This window comes from Delphinus delphis, chromosome 11, assembly GCF_949987515.2.
Source record: "Delphinus delphis chromosome 11, mDelDel1.2, whole genome shotgun sequence".
Lineage (NCBI taxonomy): Eukaryota > Metazoa > Chordata > Mammalia > Artiodactyla > Delphinidae > Delphinus > Delphinus delphis.
The window spans coordinates 23,165,276-23,183,772 of NC_082693.1; the positions used below are offsets into that span (position 1 = coordinate 23,165,276).

At 39.5% G+C, this 18,497-nt stretch overlaps 1 protein-coding gene across 1 annotated transcript in view; it reads left to right on the forward strand.

Annotated features, from left to right (window-relative positions):
• The window catches only part of KLHL42 (kelch like family member 42), a 69,491-nt gene extending 51,512 nt beyond the window's left edge, over nucleotides 1-17,979 (forward strand). The window contains exon 4 of the transcript XR_009521175.1: nucleotides 17,091-17,979. The gene's annotated coding sequence lies outside the window, so the exon portion shown is untranslated. The remainder of the gene's footprint in view (nucleotides 1-17,090) is intronic.
• Nucleotides 17,980-18,497: the final 518 nt, after the last annotated feature.

Sequence of the window (18,497 nt, forward strand, 5' to 3'; positions counted from 1 at the left end):
ATGAGAAGCCTGCGCACCACAACTAAGAGTAGCCCCCGCTCGCCGCAACTAGAGAAAGCCCGCTCGCAGCAACGAAGACCCAATGCAGCCCAAAATAAATAAACAAATAAATTTATTAAAAAAAAAAGTTAGGAGTGGGTAGTTGATCCTTCCAAATATAGACTGGAGATCAACCTAGAATAAATAGAGTTGAGAATTAACACAGAAAGCAGCACTGAACTAAGGAAGTTAGAGATAAAGTTGGGCCCAGGGAAAAACCTGAGAGCCAGGAGAGATGGGCTTTGGTCTCTTGAACCCTGCTTTCTGCCTGTTTTTCTCACACTGAGGGCAGTTCTGTGCTCTGCCTCTGTCCTGCCATCTTCTGAAACACAACTCTACACTAACATGGCAATGATTGGAAGTGCCTTTTTCCTCAGGGGCTTCAGAGGCAGAAAGAGTATTGAGTGCAGAGGTCAGTGCTTAACTCCAGAAGTGATGTCTAATGACGGACTTTGATTCTTGTGGCATTTGACTAACAGGTTGTCTGAAAGCAGCCTTTACAGCAACCCCTAGAATCCACTAGGGAACTGTCCATTCAGATCATTCTTCTACCAGCCTACTCAAAGTGCTTCATATATTTTAATCTTCAGTGTGACATAAAGGTAGAGAATAGGTTGACAAGTTCCTGACTGTTTAGCATGTAGGAAAGTGAGGAACAGAGATTTTAGGGAAACTGAAAGGAGAGACTAGAAACCATCACTAGTTTTTAGGCTAATCTTTTTCTGTTCTTTAACCTTAACATATACTTGGTGATTTCCAGGAAGTAGACCTCAGACTCTCTTGGATGAAGCCTTTTAGTGATATGCTGGCAAGTTAATACTGAGTGATTGCTGGCAAAACCACATCTCTACACTCCCACCATGGTTACAAGAATTTTGAATGACTGTTTTCCCTAAGAAATTACGATCAGGTAATAACCAAATATTCCTTTCTCCAAAATGTATATTTATTCGGAGAATTTCTGATTATGTTGGATATTTATATCTGATACAAACTGATATAACTTAGCAGTTGAAAAAGTATTGCATTATAGATAAAGGTAACTAGTTCAACATTTTTCTATAAACTGAAAATCAGTGTACAGAACACTTTAAATTTTCTTTCTACTAGGGATAGCATTATTGGTTTTCAGTATTCCAGTGGTCTGGCATACTGTACTATTTTTAACTATCAAATCATCACATTTTACTTGGTGTAGTACTGTTATTATTTAAAATATCTGAAACTTGAGTCAATTATGTCTCAAGGTCAAGAGCAATGACTCAAATTTTCAGCTGAAATGAAAAGGCAATCTGATGCACAGGCTACAAGTCTAGACAGATGTGCAACGTGCAAGATGCAAAAAGCAACTGGATTGTGCTATTGCAAGCTTCCACTGCAAGAACATTTCTTATTCTTGTTCAAAGGTTTTTCAAACCAGCAGAATATGAACACAATAGTACTGACCTCTAAATGTGATAAAGAAGATGAAACAAGCCATAAATGCATTCTTTGAAACAAAAGCTATAGGTTGCTATCAATAAAAGACAGCTTTTGCAATTTACAAAGTTCAAAAAGATCTCCCTAAAAATATTCACAAAGAGATGATTTTATTTGAAGCTATAAGAAACAGAGGGAAATATTTGACCTTGGCTCACAATTATCTCCTCACTGGTCTTCAGACTCTTAGAGTCAGAAAAAGCTTTTGTCAACAGCTGGAAAATTTCTTGTGAAAATTTGTGTGTTATTTAAAAATGACACACTGCTTTTTCTAAAAGACAGCATTTAAAAATATTAAGTAATATTCCTTATTAACCTTTTTCTATTCCTTACATATTTTCTCTTTCATGTCAGTGACTTTGTTCTTGAACACTTATTTTTATTAATATTATTTATGAGTACTTTATTTTAGGATGACAATGTGTATTTAATGTTTACATTTATATAAATAAATTTTTCCTGGAGATGATTTTAGTTTGTAAATGTTGTATTGGAATGTATGATATATTTAGTTTCACTGACATTTTATATGAAATAAATTAAATTCAAAAATTTAAAACACTTTAAGTGTTAAGTGAAATAAGTACAAATACAGTATTGTCATTTTGTCCTGTATTGTAATCAACATCAGTTTCTACTCAGAAATCTGCTAATTTTAGTTTTTAAAAGGGCTTTGGACTCCTAAAGTATTTCATGCCTAATCCACTACTCAATTTAAATTCAAAGTTTAGGGACTTCCCTGGTGGTCCAGTGGTTAAGATTTTGCCTTCCAACGCAGAGGGTGCAGGTTTGATCCCTGGTTGGGGAGCAAAGATCCCACATGCCTTGCAGCAAAAGAACCAAAACATAAAACAGAAGCAATATTGTAACAAATTCAATAAAAACTTAAAAAAAAATTTAAAAAGTTTAAAAAGATACCTGTTAGTACAATATTTTCAAAGAATTTTGACTATCACCATATTACAGACATGGAAACTGAGAGATGTGGGCTGTGTCTCTGATACTAACGGCCACGTTTATGTAGTTATTGGTATAATTTAACAATTTACAGTTGCAGGCTTCATAAAAATTCATTAGTTTTTATGACACTATTACTCTTCCATCTAATTCTAGTGAATTGAAAAAGTTAATTTAAATTTTTATCAAAGTATTATCTACAATAGTTTAAAAACCAAATAATGTTAAATGACTTGTGACAAAACAGTAGTTGCTTGTGTTTCATCTCTACCTCTATCCTGATCTCCAGAAGTAATAATTTTGAACTCTTTTATATGTATTTTTTGGCATTAGCCTTTCAATCTTTTGATTTATCAATTTTACATATTATATTGTCTTCCTCAATTTCTGTTCAAATACAATATTCCATCTTTTCATTGTTATGACTATGTTAATAGTTATCCACTAAGCCAAGTAGTATGCTATTGGTTATTTTTCTTTTTGTGCAACGTTTTCTTCTACCTGGAGGTAATATTACTACAGTGACTTCATTTCTTCATCTGTTTAGTTTTCTAAGAACATGTGATGAAGCCTCCCCACCCCTTCCAACAGCTTCATAACAAGCTTATTACTATGTTTGGCTGCACAGTTGAAGCTGTCGGGTACTTTCTTCCTTCCTTTCCTCTCACACCCACCTTTGGGGAAGGGAAGGATGTGAAGGCATCATCTGTTTACTATGTGGAACATCACCCTTGCCTTTCTCTGTGCTTCATGTCTGGAATCTGCCTGATTCAGTTTCTCCAGCGGAAACATTGCCGGAGAGAAAACCCTTGTCTCCTATCGCGGGGGTTGGAGAGGGAGTGACAGTGTAGGGTGGGAGCGGGACCCAGGGCCCAAGTGTTCCTCATACAGATTTTCAGACAGGTCTTCTCTTTTCAGTGCCTTGGCCTCATCTCTAACAGGCACCTTGAATTCTGGAGTTTTCCAGGGTTTGCTTCTCAAAGCCGTATCTCCCCTCAAGTCCCCCCACCTTACCATTTCAGGCACTGAATTTGACCTTTCTCCTCTCAACTAAGTGACTCACAGTTCTCCTGTTTACCTTTACCATTTTGACTGAGGGCTATAGATGATTTGATTTTCATCAAAAATATATGGCACAGTTTGTTTCCTATTTTCCTTGTTTTGAGGTAACTTTTGAGAGGGAATTGGACCTGTCTTTGCTCTTCCAACTTAAAACTGGATGCCTTTTATGGATTTTTTTAGAAGGCTCTGCTTTTATTTTCTGGCCAGCAGTCTGTGGTCTAATGGTCCAGTGGTCTTTCACCCATAGGGATTCATAGAGTTCCTTTACATTCAGGAGATGTTTTGGTTAGGGCTCTTTGGTAGCAAACAAAAGAGACCACGTCTGGTTACCTTAAGCTCACAAAATCCAAGGACAGGCTGAGTGGCCAGGTCTTAGCTGGGATAGAGCCTAGGGAAGCTCTAAGCATCTAAGTAGCCGGAACTAATGGGCAGTCTCTCCACTGGGTTGTTTTGAGAGGATTGCACATCTCCATTCCTGTTCTTTCATCACTTCACTCAAGAGTCAAATTCCAAGCAGAAAAAATATGATTGTCCAAACTGGGATCAGATGCCCATTTCTTAAGAATTCTTAGCCAAAAGAAAGGGGAAGAAATGTTGGCAGGCAAAACAAAGCAAATAAATAAATAGATGTCCACCCAGGTGATAATTTTATAGGATTGGAGAGGTTAATGGAAGCTGGTTTTGCTTTTTTTGAGATCTTTCAGGCAAAAATTCTCCTTGGGATATGCCAGTACTACTGGCAGGTCACTTTTTATTACAATGCGCCTGCTGGTACAGGCTGTATACTTAGGAGAGACAGAGTACACTTGCCACCAAAAATTCATCTGAATTCTCTTCAGTAGGACTCTCTTGAAATGCTTTCTATAGGATGCTTTGGGCTAGAATTCTTTGGAGTGGAATTCAGGAATCTTTCTAGGAAGTAAGTGATTTATTTATTTATTTTTTCACTCAAATTCAAACAGTTCCTCTCTAGGAAGAGTCCCTTACATAATCATGCAGTTTTCGGTGGGGAGAAAGTTTAGTTCTTTACTCCAGGTTCCCCTGAGGACACAGGGCCATACATCTCAAATTTGCAGGGCAGTCAACAGAGTGATTTATGACCCATCGCTTCACAAGTCAGCTTCACTCAAGCATTTGAGAGAAGGAAGAACCATCAAATATGTTCTCCTAAGTTCTTGTCTTCGCAGATCAAATGGTAATCTTCGTAGCCAGGCACCCATCTAAAATAACATCAATATTTCAGTCTCAAGGGGCAAACCAGTCTCACAAGTTTGTGAATTGTCAACATAATTAAACCAAGACTCTGGCATAGCCCAAAGACGTTTCCCAGAAACTTTAGGCCCCAGAGAAGAGTTATGTCAAGCAGATAGAATAGTCTCAGATTTCTTGAGAAAAGGAAACTTACAGTAATATTTATAAGGAGAATCTGTACAAATGCAATGTTTTCCTAAAGTCATCATTTCTCAGACTTCAGTATGAGAGTGCTTTTGCATAAATAATCTGCAGTTAGTGTGAATTTTTGGCGTTTGGAAAATTTATTAGCAAAGTTAACCTCAGGAACATTGCCCTCTTCTGGAAGTACTATTAAATATCTTTTCTGCAGGGAGGTGTAATAATACAATATGAATTTAATGAGGAACATATAGGTAACAGGTCTTTTTCTGAACTTCGCCAATCAAATGAACATGTTTCAGCCAACTAGAAGTTGCAATATGAATAGAAATATCACGTGATATTGAAATGCTGCCAAAGTTAGGGCCTGAAAATTGTGACACACACTGGCTAGTTTAGCTGTTTTCAAAAGACTTGGCTGCTAGCACATGGCTATTAAACATCATTTATCTTAGTGCAAGCCATCCATAGATTCATCCTCATGTTCTGGAAAGGAAGCTGAACAAGCAAGGGAGAGAGAGACAAGTATTGACTCTAAGGAAGGGACCAGGCAGACACTCAAATAACTTCCATTTGTTGTTTCCACCGAAGGTAAAAGTGGGGCCTTAGAAGACAGAAATGGCTAAAGATAACGTGGCCTGAAAGCAGCAGACTGAATTCAGCAAAGCACAGAAGTAGGGTGATCATCGGGGAGATGACTCAGAAAATGATGTCTCACAATTATAAAAAAGATAAGAAGTGATTTTTTTTTTCCTTGTTGGACTTAAAAAGACAATGACATTGAAAGGGGGTTTGGTCAATCTCATCAGCTAAGTGGCCCAAAAGAGGGGTGAAAATCCCTGTAGGTTACAACCAGCTGGAACAAAGTACCTTGCCCTACGAACTATAAGAAATGCTAAGCAAGGTATTTGAACAACTCCATGATGACAGGATGAAGCCTAATAACTTCTGGATAAAAACAAATTGAAATGAAATTTCACCCCAACAGTATTGTGCTTTTATGTTTAACATGTCCTGATTCAGTTCCATGAATATTTTTTGAGCACCTCCAATTTTTTTTTTTTACTAACCCTAGTGTTAATATCAATACTTCTAGAATCTTTATAAGAATGAATTTCTTGTGAAACATAGCAAGCAGGTCATTAATCCCTTTAAAGTACTTAATGCAATGCTTCATGACAGGAAGTGAGCAGGATAATAAAAACCTTTACTACTTAAAACCACACTTAATATTTTTATGGCTAGTTGGCCTGACAAAATATTCTCTGTGAGTCATCACTTCAAAGTGAGGTCCTGGGGACTTATTAAATATATAACAGCAGGCCTCACGTCCATTGTATAAGGCCCCCCAAACATGAACTGCTCAGGCAAGAGCATTTAAGTAAGAGGGAGCCTACAGAGTGTCTTTGTGTGTCCCATGATATGGGAAACCATGGGCCCAAGGTGCCTTTCTTTTAAATCTTTAAATTATATTCCTGACAGCTTAGCCTTGAATAGTTTTACATTTACTTATAACTGACCAATTTCGACTAAGTAAAGAGAGCATAAAGCCTTAACATGGTCCTATCTTGCTTGTTTAGTGTTGAAATAGTTCTGTCACGTTCATTAAGATAAAGGTTTAATTTGGAGCCATTTGCAAAGTATGGGCTGAGGGAAGGAGCAATTTGCAATCTGTCAGCTATTGCCCCAGTCTTTGGGCAATAGCCAGGAAGCCCTAGCACCACTTTTAAGCCAAATAAGAGCAAAGAATGGAATATAGAAGTCTATTTGGCTTGTATGTAGAACTTTCTCAACTTACCGCCACTCTCATTAACAGTTTTTAGATTTTAGACACTCTCTTTTCTTATAAAGCTCTAGGGGTTAGAAATCCTACAGCTTACACTGATACCCTTGATATTGTTTCAAAATATTCACAGTTAGAAATATGTTCTATCCACATTACCTTTTTTTTTTTTTTGCGGTACACGGGCCTCTCACTGTTGTGGCCTCTCCCGTTGCGGAGCACAGGCTCCGGACGCACAGGCTCAGCGGCCATGGCTCATGGGCCCAGCCGCTCCGCGGATGTGGGATCTTCCCAGACCGGGGCACGAACCCGTGTCCCCGGCATCGGCAGGCGGACTCTCAACCACTGCGCCACCAGGGAAACACCACTATCCACATTTTCTAAATCTTACAAGTCGAAAGCCATTTTCCCCTTTCTTTAGATTTCAAAGGAAATGGATTCACTCATAATTTATTTTTTTAATTTTTATTTCTTTTAACATCTTTATTGGAGTATAATTGCTTTACAATGTTGTGTTAGTTTCTTCTGTATAGCAAAGTGAATCAGTTATACATATACATATATCCCCATATGCCCTCCCACTTGCGTCTCCCTCTCACCCTCCCTATCCCACCCCTCTAGGTGGTCACAAAGCACCGAGCTGATCTCCCTGTGCTATGCGGCTGCTTCCCACTAGCTATCTATTTTACATTTGGTAGTGTATATATGTCAATGCCACTCTCTTACTTCTTCCCAGCTTACCCTTCCCCCTCCCCTTACCCTCAAATCCATTCTCTACATCTGCGTCTTTATTCCTATCCTGTCCCTAGGTTCTTCAGAACCTTTTTTTTTTTTTTTAGATTCCATATATATGTGTTAGCATATGGTATTTGTTTTTCTCTTTCTGACTTACTTCACTCTGTATGACAGACTCTATATCCATCCACCTCACTACAAATAACTCAATTTCCTTTCTTTTTATGGCTGAGTAATGTTCCATTGTATATATGTGCCACATCTTCTTTATCCATTCATCTGTCGATGGACACTTAGGTTGCTTCCATGTCCTGGCTATTGTACATAGAGCTGCAATGAACATTGTGGTACATGACTCTTTTGGAATTATGGTTTTCTCAGGGTATATGCCCAGTAGTGGGATTGCTGGGTCGTATGGTAGTTCTATTTTTAGTTTTTTAAGGAACCTCCATACTGTTCTCCATACTGGATGTATCAATTTACATTCCCACCAAGAGTGCAAGAGGGTTCCCTTTTCTCCACACCCTCTCCAGCATTTATTGTTTGTAGATTTTTTGATGATGGCCATTCTGACTGGTGTGAGGTGATACCTCATTGTAGTTTCAATTTGCATTCCTCTAATGATTAGTGATGTTGAGCATCCTTTCATGTGTTTGTTGGCAATTTGTATATCTTCTTTGGAGAAATGTCTATTCTTCTGGCCATTTTTGGATTGGGTTGTTTGTTTTTTTCATATTGAGCTGCATGAACTGCTTGTATATTTTGGAGATTAATCTCTTGTCAGTTGTTCCGTTTGCAAATATTTTCTCCCACTCTGAGGGTTGTCTTTTCATCTCGTTTATGGTTTCCTTTGCTGTAGAAAAGCTTTTAAGTGTCATTAGGTCCCATTTGTTTATTTTTTTTTTATTTCCACTCCTCTAGGAGGTGGGTCAAAAAGATCTTGCTGTGATTTATGTCATAGAGTGTTCTGCCTATGTTTTCCTCTAAGAGTTTTATAGTGCCTGGCCTTACATTTAGGTCTTTAAGCCATTTTGAGTTAATTTTTGTGTATGGTGTTAGGGAGTGTTCTAATTTCATTCTTTTACATGTAGCTGTCCAGTTTTCCCAGCACCACTTATTGAAGAGGTTGTCTTTTCTCCATTGTATATTCTTGCCTCCTTTATCAAAGATAAGGTGACCATATGTGCATGGGTTTATCTCTGGGCTTTCTATCCTGTTGCATTGATCTATATTTCTGTTTTTGTGCCAGTACCATACTTTCTTGATTACTGTAGCTCTGTAGTATAGTCTGAAGTCAGGGAGCCTGAGTCCTCCAACTCTGTTTTTCTTTCTCAAGATTGCTTTGGCTATTTGGGATCTTTTGTGTTTCCATACAAATTGTGAAATATTTTGTTCTAGTTCTGTGAAAAATGCCAGGGGTAGTTTGATAGGGATTGCATTGAATCTGTAGATTGCTTTGGGTAGTATAGTCATTTTCACAGCATTGATTCTTCCCATCCAAGAACATGGTATATCTCTCCATCTGTTTGTATCATCTTCAATTTCTTTCATCAGTGTCTTATAGTTTTCTGAATACAGGTCTTTTGTCTCCCTAGGTAGGTTTATTCCTAGGTATTTTATTCTTTTTGTTGCAATGGTAAATGGCAGTGTTTCCTTAATTTCTCTTTCAGATTTTTCATCATTACTGTATAGGAATGCCAGAGATTTCTGTGCATTAATTTTGTATCCTGCTACTTTACCAAATTCATTGATTGGCTCTAGTAGTTTTCTGGTAGCATCTTTAGGATTCTCTATGTATACTATCATGTCATCTGCACACAGTGACAGTTTTACTTCTTCTTTTCCAATTTGGATTCCTTTGATTTCCTTTTCTTCTCTGATTGCTGTGGCTAAAACGTCCAAAACTATGTTGAATAATAGTGGTGACAGTGAGCAACCTTGTCTTATTCCTGATCTTAGTGGAAATGGTTTCAGTTTTTCACCATTGAGAGCGATGTTGGCTGTGGGTTTGCCTTATATGCCTTTATTATGTTGAGGTAAGTTCCCTCTGTGCCTACTTTCTGGAGGGTTTTTATCATAAATATGTGTTGAATTTTGTCAAAAGCTTTTTCTGCATCTATTGAGGTGATCATATGGTTTTTCTCCTTCAGTTTGTTAGTATGGTGTATCACATTGATTGATTTGTGTATAATGAAGAATCCTTGCATTCCTGGGATAAACCCCACTTGACCGTGATGTATGACCCTTTTAATGTGCTGTTGGATTCTGTTTACTAGTATTTTCTTGAGGATTTTTGCATCTGTGTTCATCAGTGATATTTGCCTGTAGTTTTCCTTTTTTGTGACATCTTTGTCTGGTTTTGGTATCAGGGTGATGGTGGCTTCATAGAATGAGTTTGGGAGTATTCCTCCCTCTGCTATATTTTGGAAGAGTTTGGGAAGGATAGGTGTTAGCTCTTCTCTAAATGTTGGATAGAATTCACCTGTGAAGCCATCTGGTCCTGGGCTTTTGTTTGTTGGAAGAGTTTTAATCACAGTTTCAATTTCAGTGCTTGTGATTGCTCAGTTTATATTTTCTATTTCTTCCTGGTTCAGTCTCGGAAAGTTGTGCTTTTCTAAAAATTTATCAGTTTCTTCCAGGTTGTCCATTTTATTGGCATAGAGTTGCTTGTAGTCATCTCTTAGGATGCTTTGTATTTCTGTGGTGTCTGTTTTAACTTCTCCTTTTTCATTTCTAATTTTATTGATTTGAGTCCGCTCCCTCTTTTTCTTGATGAGTCTGGCTAATGTTTTATCAGTTTTGTTTATCTTCTCAAGAAACCTGCTTTTAGTTTTATTGATCTTTGCTATTGTTTTCTTTGTTTCTATTTCATTTATTTCTCGTCTGATGTTTATGGTTTCTTTCTTTCTACTAACTTTGGGTTTTGTTTGTTCTTCTTTCTCTATTTCCTTTAGGTGTAAGGTTAGATTGTTTATTTGAGATTTTTCTTGTTTCTTGAGGTAGGCTTGTATCGCCTTGTATCGTAAACTTCCCTCTTAGAACTGCTTTTGTTGCATCCCATAGGATTTGGATCGTCATGTGTTCATTGTCATTTGTCTCTAGGCATTATTTGATAACCTCTTTGATTTCTTCAGTGACCTGGTTATTTAGTAATGTATTGTTTAGCCTCCATGTGTTTGTTGTTTTTTACGTTTTTTTCCCTGTAATTCATTTCTAATCTCATAGTGTTTTGGTGAGAAAAGATGCTTGATATGATTTCAATTTTCTTAAATTTACTGAGGCTTGATTTGTGACCCAAGATGTGATCTATCTTGGAGAATGTTCCATGTGCACTTGAGAAGAAAGTGTAATCTGCTGTTTTTGGATGGAATGTCAATTAAATTATAAATATCAATTAAATCTATCTGGTTTATTGTGTCATTTAAAGCTTCTGTTTCCTTATTAGTTTTCTGTTTGGATGATCTGTCCATTGGTGTAAGTGAGTTGTTAATGTCCCCCTTAATTATCGTGTCACTGTTGATTTCCTCTTTTACAGCTGTTAGCATTTGCCTTATGTATTGAGGTACTCCTATGTTGGGTGCATATATATTTTTAATTGTTATATTTTCTTCTTGGATTTATCCCTTGATCATTATGTAGTGTCCTTCCTTGTCTCTTGTAACATTCTTTATTTAAAGTCTATTTTATCTGATATGAGTATTGCTCCTCCAACTTTCTTTTGATTTCCATTTGCATGGAGTATCTTTTTCCATCCCCTCACTTTCAGTCTGTATGTGTCCCTAGGTCTGAAGTGGGTCTCTTGTAGACAGCATATATATGGGTCTTGTTTTTGTATCCATTCAGCGAGCCTGTGTCTTTTGGTTGGAGCATTTAATCCATTCACATTTAAGGTAATTATCGACATGTATCTTCCTATGACCATTTTCTTAATTGTTATGGGTTTGTTTTTGTAGGTCCTTTTCTTCTCTGTGTTTCCCACTTAGAGAAGTTCCTTTAGCATTTGTTTAAGAGCTGGTTTGGTGGTGCTGAATTCTCTTAGCTTTTGCTTGTCTGTAAAGCTTTTGATTTCTCCATCGAATCTGAATGAGATCCTTGTCGGGTAGAGTAATCTTGGTTGTAGGTTCTTCCCTTTCATCACTTTAAATATATCTTGCCACTCGCTTCTGGCCTGTAGATTTTCTGCTGAGAAATCAGCTGTTAACCTTATGGGAGGTCCCTTGTATGTTATTTGTCATTTTTCCCTTGTTGCTTTTAATAATTTTTCTTTGTCTTTCATTTTTGCCAATTTGATTACTATGTGTCTCAGTGTGTTTCTCCTTGGATTTATCTTTCCTGGGATTCTCTGCACTTCCTGGAATTGGGTGGCTATTTCCTTTCCCATGTTAGGGAAGTTTTCGACTATAATCTCTTCAAATATTTTCTCAGGTCCTTTCTCTCTCTCTTCTCTTTCTGGGACCCCTATAATGCGAATATTGTTGCATTTAATGTTGTCCCAGAAGTCTCTTAGGCTGTCTTCATTTCTTTTTTTTCTTTTTTCTTTATTCTGTTCTGTGGCAGAGAATTCCACCATTCTGTCTTCCAGGTCATGTATCCGTTCTTCTGCCTCAGTTATTCTGCGATTGATTCCTTCTAGTGTATTTTACATTTCAGTTATTGTATTGTTCATCCCTTTTTGTTTGTTCTTTAATTCTTCTAGGTGTTTGTTCTTTAAATCTTCTAGGTCTTTGTTAAACATTTCTTGCATCTTCTCAATCTTTGCCTCCATTCTTTTTCTGAGGTCCTGGATCATCTTCACTATCATTATTCTGAATTCTTTTTCTGGAAGATTGACTATCTCCACTTCAATTAGTTGTTTTTCTTGGATTTTAACTTGTTCCTTCATCTGGTACACAGCCCTCTGCCTTTTCATCTTGTCTATCTTTCTGTGAATGTGGTTTTTGTTCCACAGGCTGCAGGATTGTAGTTCTTCTTGCTTCTGCTGCCTGCCCTCTGGTGGATGAGGCTATCTCCCCTACTATTATTATGTTACCATCGATTTCTCCTTTTGTGGCTGTTAGCATTTGCCTTATGTATTAAGGTGCTCCTCTGTTGGATGCATAAATGTTTACAGTTGTTATATCTTCTTCTTGGGTTGATCCCTTGATCATTATGTAGTGTCCTTCTTTGTCTCTTGTAATAGTCTTTATTTTAAAGTCTATTTTGTCTGTTATGAGAATTGGTACTCCAGCTTTCTTTTGATTTCCATTTGCATAAAATATCTTTTTCCATCCCATCACTTTCAGTGTGTATATGTCCCTAGGTCTGTAGTGGGTCTCTTGTAGATAGCATATGTACGGGTCTTGTTTTTGTATCCATTCAGCCAGTCTATGTCTTTTGGTTGGAGCATTTAATCCATTTACATTTAAGGTAATTATCGATATGTATGTTCCTATTACCATTTTCTTAATTGTTTTGGATTTATAATTGTGGGTCTTTTCCTTCTCTTGTGTTTCCTGCCTAGAGAAGATCCTTTAGCATTTGTTGTAAAGCTGGTTTGGTGGTGCTGAATTCTCTTAGCTTTTGCTTGTCTGTAAAGATTTTAATTTCTCTGTCAAATGTGAATGAGATCCTTGCTGGGTAGAGTAATCTTGGTTGTAGCTTTTTCCCTTTCATCACTTTAAATATGTCCTGCCACTCCCTTCTGACTTGCAGAGTTTCTGCTGAAAGGTCAGCTGTTAACCTTATGGAGTTTCCCTTGTATGTTATTTGTTGCTTTTCCCTTGCTGCTTTTAATATATTTTTCTTTATATTTAATTTTTGATAGTTTGATTAATATGTGTCTTGTCATGTTTCTTCTTGGCTTTTTCGTGTATGGTACTCTCTGTGCTTCCTGGACTTGACTATTTCCTTTCCCATATTAGGGAAGTTTTCAACTATAATCTCTTCAAGTATTTTCTCAGAACCTTTCTTTTTTCTCTTCTTCTTCTGGGACCCCTATAATTCAAATGTTGGTGCATTTAATGTTATCCCAGTGGTCTCTGAGATTGTCTTCAATTCTTTTCATTCTTTTTTCTTTATTCTGCTCTGTGGTAGTTATTTCCACTGTTTTATCTTCCAGGTCACTTATCCGTTCTTCTGCTTCAGTTATTCTGCTATTGATTCCTTCTAGAGAATTTTTCATTTCATTTATTGTGTTGTTCATCATTGTTTGTTTGCTCGTTCATTTTTCTAGGTCCTTGCTAAACATTTCTTGTATTTTCTCCATTCTATTTCCAAGATTTTGGATATCTTTACTATCATTACTCTGAATTCTTTTTCAGGTAGACTGCCTATTTCCTCTTCATTTGTTTGGTCTGGTGGGTTTTTACTTTGCTCCTTCATCTGCTGAGTATTTCTCTGTCATCTCATTTTGCTTAGCTTACTGTGTTTGGGGGTCTCCCTTTCTCAGGCTGCATGTTCGTAGTTCCTGTTGTTTTTGATGTCTGCCCCCAGTGGGTAAGGTTGGTTCAGTGGGTTGTGTAGGCTTCCTGGTTGAGGGGACTGGTTCCTGTATTCTGGTGGATGAGGCTGGATCTTGTCTTTCTGGTGGGCAGGACTGAATCCAGTGGTGTGTTTTGGGGTGTCTGTGAACTTATGATTTCAGGCAGTGTCTCTGGTAATGGTTGGGGTTGTGTTCCTGTCTTGCTAGTTGTTTGGCATGGGGTATCCAGCACTGGAGCCTGCGGGTCATTGAGTGGGGCTGGGTCTTAGCGTTGAGAAGGAGATCTCTGGGAGAGCTCTCACTGATTGATATTACATGGGGCCAAGAGGTCTCTGGTGGTCCAATGTCCCGAATTTGGCTCTCCCACCTCAGAGGCTCAGGCCTGACACCCAGCCAGAGCACAGAAACCCTATCAGCCACACGGCTCAGAAGAAAAGGGAGAAAAAAAAAAACAAGAAAAAAATAAAGTTATTAAAATAAAAAATAAAATATTATTATAATTTAAATAAGTAATAAAAAGAAAAAAATAAAGAAGAGAGCAACCAAACCAATAACAAATCCACCAATGATAACAAGTGCTAAAACCTATACTAAGATAAACATAAAAATCAGAAAATAATCTGTTGCATACAGCAAACCCCAAGTCTACAGTTGCTCCCAAAGTCCGTGGCCTCAATATTGGGAAGATTCATTGTCTATTCATGTATTCCACAGATGCAGGGTACATCAAGTTGATTGTGGAGATTTAATCCTGAGGCTGCACAGAGAAATTTCCCTGATAGCTGTGGCTCGCGTCCATCTGTGGAGCTAGTTTAGGCAGTGCTCTGAATCCCCTCTTGTCACACACCCCGGAGCAATGGTCTCTTGCCTCTTAGACAGGTCCAGACTTTTCCCCAGACTCCCTCCCAGCTACCTGTGGTGCACAAGCCCCCTTCACGCTGTGTTCATGCAACCAACCCCAGTCCTCTGCCTGGGATCTGACCTCCAAAGCCAGAGTCTCAGCTCCCAGTCCCCACCCATTCTGGCAGGTGAGCAGACAAGCCCCTTGGGCTGGTGAGTGCCAGTCGGCACCGATCCTCTGTGCGGGAATCTCTCCGCTTTGCCCTCTGTACTCCTGTTGCTGTGCTCTCCTCCATGGCTCCGAAGCTTCCCCCCAGCCACCCCCCATCTCCGCCCGTGAAGGGGCTTCTAGTTTGTGGAAACTTTTCCTCCTTCACGGCTCCCTCCCACTGGTGCAGGTCCCGTCCCTATTTTTTTTTTTTTTTTGCGGTACGTGGGCCTCTCACTGTTGTGGCCTCTCCTGTTGCGGGGCACAGGCTCTGGACGCGCAGGCTCAGTGGCCATGGCTCACGGGCCTAGCTGCTCCGTGGCACATGGGATCTTCCCAGACCGGGGCACGAACCCTTGTCCCCTGCATCGGCAGGTGGACTCTCAACCACTGCGCCACCAGGGAAGTCCCCGTCCCTATCTTGTTGTCTCTGTTTTTTCTTTTTTCTTTTGCCCTACGCAGGTACGTGGGGAGTTTCTTGCCTTTTGGGAGCTCTGAGGTCTTCCGCCAGCGTTCAGTAGGTGTTCTGTAGGAGTTGTTCCACATGTAGATGTATTTCTGATGTATTTGTGGGGAGGAAGGTGATCTCTACGTCTTACTCCTCTGCCATCTTGAAGGTCCTCCCCCTCACTCATAATTTAAAACTTTATTTTTTGAGCATGCTCCATGTACCAGACACTGCTCTAGGCTCAGGGAATTCACAGATGAATAGTCTCTGCCCTCATAGAGCTTACCTTCTGGTGAATGTTGTCTGATGTGGTGTTTTCCTTTTTACCCGTGAATATAACCAGCCGGCAGCCTCTGTTGTCCATCTGCAACCTTCTGACTTCCTCAGAGGAAGCCCTTCATGAAAAGTGAATGATTATCATCTGGCTTTCATCTCTTTCCACAACTTTTCAACCTCCCCCCACTGACTCTATGCTATCCCAATGTGTACATTGCCTCTTGTTTTCCATTCTTCTAATACCCTAGAAAAGAAAAGAAAATAGAAGGCGAACAAACAAACAAACACAAAAAGCCCATCAAACAGATGCTTGGTAATGTTGTTATCTATCCTATCTCTTTAGGAACAGAAGCTGTTTAAAAACAGGAGCTGGGCCTATTTTCAAGTAGACCTACCTGAGTTCATTCATTCACTCACTCATTCATTCATTCACTCATCCAGTAAGCATTTAAAATTACGTGTTTGTAGAAATGTCTAAACTGTAGAAAAATACAAGGAGAAAATACCACTCACTCACATTCCCACCACTCAGAATTAACCACAGTTAACATCTTGGCGTAACTGCTTCCAGTGTTGTGAGTATTTAACATGGAGTATAAGAACAAACCTAAACCCAACAGTAAATGCTCACCCTGTTCTGCAGCACTTCACTCAATAACAGGACCCTTTAGGTACTTAATTATATTCATTTACTAAGAAGCAGAAGGAATGTTTTCATGGAGGTTTCTAAACATGTTTCTCGAGATGCAGTGGAATGACTTGCTGTAGCTCTTATTGCAGAGTCCTCACAGCCCTAGTCCCACTTCAGGGTCCTCACCGCACTACCACAAAGCTTGTCTGTGTACATACAAGCATCACCGGCAATGGCTCTTCTGTTATCTACAAAATATTTGGGTGTGGGTTTGGCGGTTGGACTCTACTGAACTCAAAGGCGCTTGTGAACACAGACTTAACCGCAAATGATCAAACGTACACACACATACACACACACACACACACACACACACACACTCTCTCTCTCTGTAACACACACAGATACACACACACACACACTCCATTGGCTACAATAATTACAAAATGTTTAAAATAAATCATCTTTGACAGTGATTGCCCCTGGGGGAGGGGTAGCAAGTTACACTGGGAACTGCCCCAATTTCTTCTGCAGTCATGTATCCACTGGCTGGGAGGAATTTCCCAGCAAGCCTCTCCCACCCATTTGATTCCCTGGCAGCCTTTTTTCAGGGATTGAGTGTGTTGGAGTTCAGTCCCGATAAGTGACGCAGAGGGAAAGGATTTCAGCGCTGGGAAAGGGATATTTTTCTGTCTGGCTTGGGGTGGTGGCGGGTGCTAAGAAGAGCAGATGAGCTCCAGGTGCAGCCTGCTTCACTCCTGCCTTTCCTTCTCTCCTCAGCCCTGACCTAAGGATACAGACATGTTTGGTCGGCCCTTCCCCCTGCCCGAGCGGGAGAGGCTCTGGTGGAGCTGATGGGCTGACGGCAGTGGGAATCCTGATCTCAAGCCCTCATTTGACTGCAGGCCAAGCGTTTCAAACAGCAGGCCTTTCATAGCCGGGAAAACCCCTGCTAGACCTGCTGGACATGCCACACAACCACATACAGCTCAGCTCATGTCAACAGAACTGATAACCAAATGGGGCTCCTTGGCGTCCTGTCCCTGGCAGCCTTGCCAACCCGCTACCCTCCGGGTCCCAATTAACACGCGGCTGCACTAGAACCAGGAGGCGGGAGCTGAGGGTTTGTTTACCACATAGTTAACAGGCAAACACACCTTAATCACAAGGAAAACAGCTTTTATGAGAATCATCTTGAAGTCCTTCAACGGCCTTAGTAAACCATCCAGGAAACCAAAACCTAGAGTTCCCTTCGATGTCGTTACTGTTGGAGGGGAGGCCAGTATGGTCTTGCTTTTTGACCATTTACAGCCGCCAGGCTACGCGGTGCCTCTCCCCGTTCCGAAGACCTCTCCGGGTCATCACCGTACATGGTTCTTCTGTGATCGGCTGCACTTTGGAAAGAAATGGGCTTTGGAAAGAGATACAAGGTCGGGAAAAAAAAAATCTGTCTTTTAATCCAAGCCCCCCGAACACCAGGCAATTTTCACACACTCTCTCCATCTTCATTCCATCACTGGGTAGAGGACCCCTGCATTACCTCCTTTTACAGAGAAAACCAAGGTTCTCGAGGTAAGTCACTTCTGAAGGTTACACAGTTTAAGTCCAAAACTGGGATTTGAACCCAGGTCTGGTGGCCTCCAAACCCCATTTCCTCCCACTCTACCTCACCTTCTATCAGAAGATCTGGATTCTAGCTTTGGACCCGGTAGTTATTAGTCACCGGATGCTAGGCAAATCTCTCAACAGTGTAGTATCAATTTCTTTATCAGTAAATTTTATTTTTACAGAATCAGATTTGATAATGTAAAGTTGTAAAGCATTATATCAAGTCCAGGAGTATTACTAACATTAAAGAAAGGAGCGCTCCAGGGCTGGGCAGTGGCCTCTCAGAGTCACAATTGATTACTGCAAGGCTTGTTGGTTAAAAATGAAAAGCAGTGTCACGGGGGTGTAATGTACAGCATATGGAATATAGTCAATAATATTGTAATAACTTTGTTGGTGACAGATGGTAACTAGACTTATCGTGGTGATCATTTCATAATGTACAGAAATATTGAATCACTATGTCATATACCTGAAATTAGCATACTATACGTCCGTTATAATTCAATAAAAATAAAGAATAGATGTTTTATTTGAAATTCTGATTTTTTTTTAAATTAGTAAGCATTTCATTAAACA